This window comes from Lates calcarifer, linkage group LG7_1, assembly GCF_001640805.2.
Source record: "Lates calcarifer isolate ASB-BC8 linkage group LG7_1, TLL_Latcal_v3, whole genome shotgun sequence".
Taxonomy (NCBI): domain Eukaryota; kingdom Metazoa; phylum Chordata; class Actinopteri; family Centropomidae; genus Lates; species Lates calcarifer.
In genome coordinates, this window is record NC_066839.1 from 22,579,181 (window position 1) to 22,589,027 (window position 9,847).

A 9,847-nucleotide genomic window follows, 5' to 3' on the forward strand; every position below is an offset into this window, starting at 1 on the left:
GGGAGTGAAATTCTTTAGCCTAGTGATACTTTTGCTGTGCACTGCTTGCTCCTGTATCTGGGTCTAATTGATTTCAGGTTGCCTGCATGGACTGGCTAACTCATTTTAATTCATGGGAATAAAGCCCAAGTCCAAAGAAACCTATGCCCATGGTTATCACAGGGAGATAAAAGTTTTTTCCACCCCTTCAGGCAGCAAAAGGCAATTTGTCGAGTGGCCTGCTTAGTTCCTGATGATGGCATGAGGCCATAGCATTAATCAGAATGTAAGAGGAAAAAGAAGAGTGGGAGAGGAGACTGAGGAGAAGCTGTGCTCTTGGCTTAGGCTTCTTTAGTCTTTGCAAGAGATTTGTCAGTTACATTTTAATATTCTACATATTTCTCAGTTCAAAGACAGAGCTGACAAAATAAATAAATCATTACTCCAGGCTGCATTCTTCCTGTCTGCAACCATTAAACTATTTTTTGGCTCTGGATTCTCCTTCTCCAGCTGCAAAGAATTGCTGAATCATTATTCATTATCTTTATTGATTCCTAAAGGCTTTTTTTCTCTGGACAAATACAGACAAGGTCATGCCAAATGGTCTCCTGCCCTATTGATTCAGCCTAAACACTGGGGTGCTGCTGGGAAATTTGATTATGCTTATATAAGAAAAATCCCTAATGGTCTTTCAGTGGCTTCTCCTCACTCTTTCCAGCTGTACTGTAGAGGATTAAATGGATTGCGACATTTTTCTGTGTCTGTACCCTTGAATGTCTCCTGGTTGCAATAAAACAACCCCTCGATCTTACTGTAATGGATGAATCCATTAGGAAGAGGAAGTTGTGTAAAAAAAAGGCCCCCATAGGCCCATGGTTTCTGTTAGTCTCTGCTTGATAAAACTGATAACATAGCATAGATCTGTGGTCAGCACTGCAAGGTGCCCTCATTTATCTTAAACTCAAGAAGCACCTCAGAGAGTCAAGGCATATATATGAATACGCAAAAGTTAACGTGAGAGAAAATGTTCATTGTCTGTACCAACTTGAAAAATCAAAAGTGGTTTTAAATTTAGAACATCTTAATAAATTCAAAAGCTAAAGCTGCATCAGTTCGATTTTTTTGGCCACTGAGGACATCAGGACAAGTTGAAAACACAGCAGGAGCCCTTATAAACTTGTTTGGTAAGACATGTTAGCATACAGTTGCCTAACAGATCCAGCAGACACTGAACAACTAATGTCAACTGAACAGCACCAAAACCAGCTGTATTAAGTAGAGACTAATGCCAGTTACACAATAAGTTTACTAAAATTAGCTAACATTGATACTGTGGTAGAAGAAATACCCAGATTCTTCACTTAAGGAAAAGTATAAATAACACATTATATAAATAGCAATTACAAGTGAAAGTCCTGAATTCAAATTTAAGTAAAAATGCTATCAATAAAATGCACTCATGTATTAAAAGTAAAAATACTTGGCTATGGCCCCTTTTAATAGTGTTATATATATATATTATATTATATCATAAAACAGTTAATTATAAATAGTATTGCAAAGTATTTGCACTCAAATCCTCTTTCTAAAGGCACATTAGTTGAGTCTAAAATGACCAAAAACTCTCTTCAGTGCTATATTTTATTACACAGCCAAAATGATGATAAGATGTTTAAGAATGTGCTTTTTGTTCACTCTTGATCCTCTTATCCTCCTCTGACCCAATGAAAAGACAAAATCTCATTTATAGCCAAAATTGAAATCATGGCCTATTTTACTTTGCAAAACAGAAATGCACTTGAAATCCAAGACATAAATTAGTCTCAACAGATCCAGCTTTCTTGCATGCAGTTTAGGACAAATTCAAGTCAACTACTTGAAACCTTCACTAAACACATGAGGTCAGTTACAGTACTGACTGTTGGCTAATGGGTTTTCAAAGATAAAAGTAGTATTCAATGTTATAGTGGATCTGAAAACTTTTCATTTAGTTCACTGAAGACTGTGGCAGGTATTAAGTGGTATTAGTGCCGGCTGTGGCTCAGGAGGTAGAGCGTGTCGCCCACTAATCGGAAGGTCAGCGATTCGATCCCCGGCTTCTCCAGTCCGTGCCGAAGTATCCTTGGGCAAGATACTGAATCTCCCCATTGAAAAAAATGATCTCTCAACAACCTCCATGGTTGCTGCTGGAAAAATCTGCCCCAGCTAAAGCCCTGCAGGTGTGGGTTCAGCTCTCTATCTTTAACCAAGTAAGATGATGTGTGTTCAAACTAACCTAAACTAACTCACTACTTACTTACAGTAGTAGCTCAGCTACTTTTAGTAGATATTTGAACACTCTTATTTAAGTTGATATTCTGATAACTATTTTAACTTATACGTATTTGGCTACTCTACTCACCTGTGATCATACCACTGACACAAACTTTGGAACATCTCAGAATAGTACACTTTTCAGGAATATAAAAAAGCCTTCTTTTCAGGCACACAACGGCACAGTTTAAAAAGTATGCTCTGGTTTTGAAGAAGTTCTCTTGGCCCTCAGGCTTGCATATTCACCATCCAACATAAAACGTTTAGTTCAAGCAACAATGTGCCAATCATGGAAACTGGAGCAGTGATAACATTGTCCTCCAGCTCCAGTGTTTGAACAGCTGACAACCCTTACCTCTTGTGCACAACAGTGGGACACAGCTGAAATGATTAACTCGTCTGGATTCCTTGAATCCCAGCAGCTACAGGCCTATTTCCAAACTTCCATTCTTATCTAAACTTTAACAGAGAGTTGTCTCTGCTCAACTTTTGTGAATTCAACTCTGCTTTCATGAATCAATCTGTGAAGCATTTTAGGCTGTCTTCAGAACAATGCAGAGCACAGAGACTTTCCTTATTAAGACAGAAAATCATATTCTCAGCTCTGTTTAATCTCTTGAACTGGTGCAGCTTTTGCTAACATATTAATTGATCGGGTAAATTCGGGTAAATTAGGATTAATGAGTTGATTTAGCTCCTACCTGTCTCACAGTCAAATTCAAGACACCTTCAGCAGACATTATCAGTGGGGCTCTGCAAGGTTTCGTTTGAGGTGTTTGCTGTTACTTTTTCACCCATTCTGCATTCCCATTTCTTAAATTTCTTTCAATGATCTCCTAACTGGCACTCAACACAGAAACACAGGGGGTGTCTTGGATAATGTAACAATCATATAGTTTTATGTATGGCCTCTGGTTTTAGGACACCATTGCCATGAGGAATAAACCAATCTAAAGCATGATTCAGAGACAACATTGTTTGTCCTGCCTACCAAAACCATTATAAATGATATTACCAAAAAAATGATTTGTTTCAGTGTTTACTGGCAGGCATCATGACACGCCTTTGAGTGTGACCATTCAGAACAAATAGAAACATTTAGAACACAGCATATGAACTAGTTCACTCATGGAGCACATGGAGCTCACATGGAGCTCTTTAGGCTCAAAAAGTGAAAGTTAGAAATAGATTATAGTTATCATTTTAAAAAGTGAACATTTATGTACCCTGACCACCCAAACTAAATGATGAAGCCACACATAAATGAGGAGACTAGGTGTTCTTTGGGGAACTTATTGTTACAAGTCAGTGTAATTTGACATGGAGCATAAAAAATGTATTCAAAGTTCGAGCTGAACATTTTAATCTATTTCACTGTTTTGCCACCTGAGTCTCCTTTTCTCATAGACCAAAATGTGAAACTACGCACATTTTCAATTCACTGTGGTTTTTATGCATTCCAAGTTTTGTGTGAAAAGTAGCACACACAGAACTGCTACTTTTCACACAAAACTTCACAACAGCTGTCATTTCTTCACATGCTATTTGAATACTTAAATAAAAAGAATGGTGTACTGTATAACATTTCTACATATTTATTTTCAAAATGAATGTGAGTGTGAATGGTTATTTGTCTCTACATGTTAGCTCTGTGATAGACTGACCCAATGTCAGCTGGGATTAGCTCCAGCCCCCAGAGAGAAACACAAAAGAAAATATGCTTCATAGAAGGAAAGTATTGCAACAAATAAGTGGCCACAGTCCTGAGGCTACAGCTTGGAATATCTTGCTTTCCACTGATGAGTTTCTGATTTAAATGGCATTAAGAGACTAGATTTTTTTCTGGCTGATTTAATATTTACTTTAGAGGCTATATAAGTATTTAGCACAGTTTCATCCCCATCAAAAGCAGCTGTATTGACAGGAACCACTCTTCCTGGACTGGACTGCTGAGCTTGATCGAGCCAAGCACAGCACAATATTTAATGAGAGAGATATCAAATGATGAAAAGGTTATACAATGGACAATACAGACACTGGATGATATGGATGGATCTCTACTGTCGCCTCACAGCAAGAAGCATCACATAAAATCTAACACTGATTCCACTGGGGATTCTTGCTGTGTGACTCTATAAACACATCATTCAATGTTTAAGCAAAATGCATCTGCATTTGTTTAAGGTCAGATGCTTCTCCAAAACACAACATTCTGTATACTTAGCTTTTTGCTGAGCTTCTCACTCAGATGTCATGATGCTATAATAGCAACTGTAATTTCCAAATTGCACAAGGCTGGTGCAGTTTTAGAAAGCTGTTTCAGACAGCTTTCAACACTAAGTAGTTTGGCTGTGAAAAGCGTCTTTCCATTTAGAATAAACAGAACAATTTGTCAGTGCTGTGGAAAAGGTGGAAAGCAGGTTATCTGATATTTTCTAGACATATTATTAGCCACACTATGACTGTAAATTCAATAATATCTCTTTACTTTTTGGTAGTTTTTCTCATGCTGACCCTACAAAACCCACCCCCTGCAGAACATGCCTACTACAAAACACACCCACTAGTATACGCAACAGTATGGGGGGAGGCAGCTGTCTGCCCTTAAACATCACTATATTGCTGAAGAAGATGGGCTACCAAGTGAGTGGAAAATATGAGAAGATGGCTACTCAGATGGGACCTATTATATATGCTACACTGATGTTATATGTCAACAAGATGTCCGTTGAAAAAGCCCTTGAGTCATATAAGTGTTGACCACAGTACAACCTGGGGTAAGCTGGAAACATAAGGACTGCTAATACAACTTCCCTTCTTGATGTGAATTTCCTAATGACTAATCACTGAAGCATTTGTCCTATCATTGAAAAACAACTACGGTCTTTGCAGATCAGCAACAACATGAGCAAAAAGACTCAAGAAAGAATGAAGCAGTTCAAAGAGCAATTCCAAACTGCTCTAAATACTAAATTTCCCAGCCTTCTCTGATTGCACTGTTGGTGTGAATAAGACAGTAAATCAAAAGATTCTCTCTGTGCATATGTCTGTTTTTCTCTCTTTCTCTTTCTCTATCTCTTTTTTTTAAAAAAAGGTCTTTACTTAGATAAAGATGCTCTATATTCACAGTGGTTTACAAAACATACATTCACAATAAATGTGTGGCACACAAGTACAATCCCACACACTTTGTATCCCAAATCATTTTTTCTCACTTATTTTTAGCATTTGCTGTTTACTAATTAGACCATTAAAAACAGTCATATATTTCTTAACTACTTAATTAAATTTCCAACTTTGGTTGAAATTCAGCAGGGGCGGCACAGTGGTGCAGTGGTTAGCACTGTCGCCTCACAGCAAGAAGGTTCTGGGTTTGAGCCCCGGTTTAAGCCTGGGGCTTTTCTGTGTGGAGTTTTCATGTTCTCCTTGTGCCTGCATGGGTTCTCTCCAGCTTCCTTCCACAGTCCAAAGACATCCAGGTTAATTGGTGACTCTAAATTAGTCGTAGGTGTGAATGTGAGTGTGAGTGGTCGTTGTCTGTATATGTTGGTCCTGCGATGGACTGGCGATCCGTACCAGTGTGTAGCCTGCTTCTCGCCCAGTGACAGCTGGGATAGGCTTCAGCCCCCCGCGACCCTTAACAGATAAGCAGTATAGATAATGGATGGATGAAATTCAGCAGCTGACCTTTTTTTCATAACAAAAACCAAACACTTGTTCAGTGAAGCAGGACAGTGATGTAGGACAATGTACAATCCAATAACAACAGCTCAGCTGAGCTGTCACTGTCAGACAGATATTAATCACTCTATATTTGAAAGATATCATTGAGGTTGTAGGTTAGAGCCATGTGGAAATGTGGAAACTTTATACTGAGAGGTGTTTCTAATGGTTTGGCCACTCCATTTACAAACATGATGAGGTCAGAATATCAAAAACACATTTTCAGTGTAATGCAGCCCAGTACAACACCACCACTGATGATCTGTTTGTCTTTGCTGACTGCCTACTTGTTGCCAACTTAGTTTCTGAACAAAGACCAAGTATACTGCCCTTAACTTTACCTGCTCTGTCTCTGAATCCACTAAAAATGCCTGTTGTTACTAAAAACAGGGTGATAAGAGAGAAAATTAGCAATAAATAATCAAATAATGAAATCAAAGATGAGGGGAACTGCAGAGTTGGTAATTATTTTCTATAATGGAAACAATTTCCCCCTCTAAGGGTGACCCTATTCACATGACACATAAATGTCATAAATGAACCCAGTCATCTATCAACCAATTACCTGCTGTATTTTTTGGACGTTAAGAATCCTTACAAACCGAAGAATTTCTAAAACTGTGAATTTTGAGACCCCCTACTAATAAGTCTTTACCTGTAGATCAGAACTTCATCATCAGAGCAGTTATACTGGAGCTGGTACATCTTCACCTTGGGAGCCGACTTGCTCACTGTCCACTTGACCAATGCTGAAACAGATGTCACTTCAGAGACTGACACAGCTCTTTCTGGTTGGCTCTTGGGAGCCCCTTTGCTGATCCTGGTGGTACCTGTGATGTCAGAGAGACGTGACTTAGGCTGTGCTGGTTGCCCAGTCCCATTGCTGAGGTGGGGAAGCTGGACAATGGACACCTCCACAGGTGCAGTGGACTCCCCTGCCACATTAGCGGCAATGCAGGTGAACGTGCCGTAATCCTTGGAAGTGGTGATGGTGATGCTCAGGGTTCCATTGTTGTACACTGCAGTTCGGGAGGAGTTGCCAAGCCAGTCGATCATCAGGGGAGATCCAATGATAGTGGGGAAGGGTCTCCAGTTGCTTCACACCTTAGGCTGGCTGTCTGGCCCTCCAAAACCAGCATCCTGTGGGTGTGCTGGGTAATGAGAGGTGGGTGACACACAAACTCCTCCTCCTTTACATTCCAAAAATAACGACCCTTTAGGGCAGGAGGAGAGCACAAGTCTCTAGGTCATCATCTCTCTCAAGCCTCCGCAGCCACAGCATCTCACAGTTGCAGTGCAGAGGGTTTCCACCAAGACTAAGGGACAGCTGGGGAGCATAGGGTGTAGTCAGTAACTCTGAGTCTTGGGCGCGGGCAAAGATGGGGTCTGGGGGGTAGCTTCTGCAAACGGTTTGACGTCAGATCCAGTCTTGCCAGCCTTTCCAGGTCCCGTGAAGGTGCCCTCTGGAATAAAGTCTAATAGGTTGTGGTCCAGAACTAAGCTGGTGCAGGTTAATCATCTGACGTAACTGAGTCCCAGGCAGAGACATAAGGTTGTTGTAAGAAAGATCCAGATCCTCCAAGGCAGGTGCCAGGTCCTCCAAAGGCCTTGTCATGGATGCGTCCCAGTTGGTTGTTGTTAACTATGAGGTGCTGCAGGTTGACCAAGCCTCGCAAATCATCAGGGCCCAGCTCCATTAAGCGGTTGTTGTCCAAATGAAGTGATCGCAGCGTTTCCAGTCACCAAAGGAGAAGGGCTGGATGTAGCTGATGGTGTTCCTGGAGAGGGTCAGGTCCACCAGGTCTGTCATATTGGCAAAGTCTTGCTGTGTGATGCGGAGGATGTAGTTGCCTCCCAGCCGGAGCTCCACTGTGCTGCGGTCAATATTCTGGAGGCACGAAAAGAAGTCCTTTAGAAGGACACAATGTCCCCAGGGACTCTGACAGATTCTGGCATACGCAGTACTTGGGGCATGCATGGGTGATCATCACTGTGGCTCCCAGGACCAGCAGGCAGTAGATGATGTGGTCCATGGTAGAGTCATACATATGAACCTGTGTGAGAAAAAAAGACAAAGGAGATAAGTTAAAGGTGATATTCATAAGCTTTATCAACAATTCAACAGGGCATCTCTGAGAGGCACACTGACAAAATTTTGATCCAGTTCAACTGGTGTCATCATTGCTGATGACACTAGAACTAAGCTTTGATCTTTAACTTTTACGTTTTGCTTACTGGCGTGAAAGGTTGGGAAAGGAGGGACAAGAATTTTTAAAGGAACAAGAAAAAAGAGGTTGCCAGGTTTATTTTCAGTTGAAGGTTTAAGGACAGATCTGGTTTATTACATCTGAGTTTTATTGACAGCCTAGGCCATCATTTCAATTAATAAGATAATGTTTAGTTTGCCAAATTAAGTCCTGAGATTTAGGAACATCATGAAATCACTACAAAAAACAGTTGATAGAGCAGGAGACATGAGCAGTCATATGAACAGGACAGATGAATAGGTTGTAAACAACTCAAAAGTTTAGCCTAATCAAGGTCAGCAAAATGTACAGTTTTTTTACCCTCTCACCCAGTTTTCTCTTCCAAATACATTTGTCTATCCTGTTTTTCCCCATTCTGTCTGATTTACTACTTACATTTCTTGATCCATCAAACAATTCTTTTGAGATATCACCATTTTCAAAGATATTACTGTGGTTGAGTCAGAGGAGGTGACCTTTAATGCAAAGGATAGTACACTTGAGTTCAAGGGAGAAAAGCTATGATCTTTGTCAGAGCTCCCAAATAATCTGAGGAACACTGAGGCATATTTCTTAATAAACTTATACATACATGAACATTAAATCTCAGCTAAATCACTAAAACTTGCAAATAAGGAGGAGGTTGGGGTGGAGGAAGTTGTAGCAACAAATGGTGTGAAATGTCAAGAGAAGTATTAGGGATAAAAAACATCAGGCTATATAATGGCTGTGTTCTACTCCATACAACATCGATGTTATTGGCCACCTGGTAGCCAAACAACTGATGGTTAAGCATGACTAAAACAACTGATGCAATCAGCAAATGCAAATGCACATTCAGGCTTGCCCGAGCTAGCAATGTTTACTACTGAGAACCAAATGGCCAAATTCAAGAATAAAAATCCAAGTTGCAGTTTCTTCTCTTAAACACATCACAGGCAGAATTAAGGATAGAATATAAAGCATCTAGACAGAAACACATTTAGAACAATGTAAAGCAAACAGTATGACAACAATATACATCTTGTGTTTGTCATGTACAGTTTTTGGCCTCAGGAGATGGTAGAGTGATTTCTATCTGGGAAGTCATGTAACAGGTAGTATTTTTATGGGATGGCCATGAAGTATATCTCAGCAGTCAAGTTTTAAAAAAAAAATCAGTGTGACCCATCATTCCAGTTACTGCCTCCTTTGTTACTCAGTGTTACTCATTATGTGCTTTTACACACATGATAATTTCTAATTTTCAGTATAACATGCACATGACATACAGGTGAGGTAATTGGTGACTCTAAAATATCCATAGAGGGCATGAACATGATTGTTTGTCTCTATATGTCAGCATTGTGATAGACTGGTAATCTGTCCAGGGTGCACCTGTGTCCCTCTTGCTCAATGTCAATTGACTGTGAATGAAACATCAACTGATGTTATCCAAACTTCAGTCTAGAATATGGTACATAGCAAATGACCTGCAAAATCCTTCAACAGTGCTCAGAGGGCCTGGGGAACACAAATAGAAGTATTCCATCACACAGAGCAGAGCAGTGTGCTTAGAGTGTTGAGTAAATCACCCAGTCAAAGTC

General features: G+C 40.1%; 2 protein-coding genes and 1 pseudogene across 2 annotated transcripts in view; 1 reads left to right on the forward strand and 2 right to left on the reverse strand.

Annotated features, from left to right (window-relative positions):
* The window catches only part of LOC108899331 (gap junction beta-7 protein-like), a 494,318-nt gene that overhangs the window by 121,451 nt on the left and 363,020 nt on the right, over positions 1–9,847 (forward strand). The window lies entirely within an intron of this gene.
* The window catches only part of zgc:112001 (uncharacterized protein LOC550384 homolog), a 38,980-nt gene that overhangs the window by 17,559 nt on the left and 11,574 nt on the right, over positions 1–9,847 (reverse strand). The window lies entirely within an intron of this gene.
* LOC108899326 (leucine-rich repeat and fibronectin type-III domain-containing protein 2-like) overlaps positions 1–9,847 on the reverse strand; it is an 81,626-nt pseudogene that overhangs the window by 4,040 nt on the left and 67,739 nt on the right.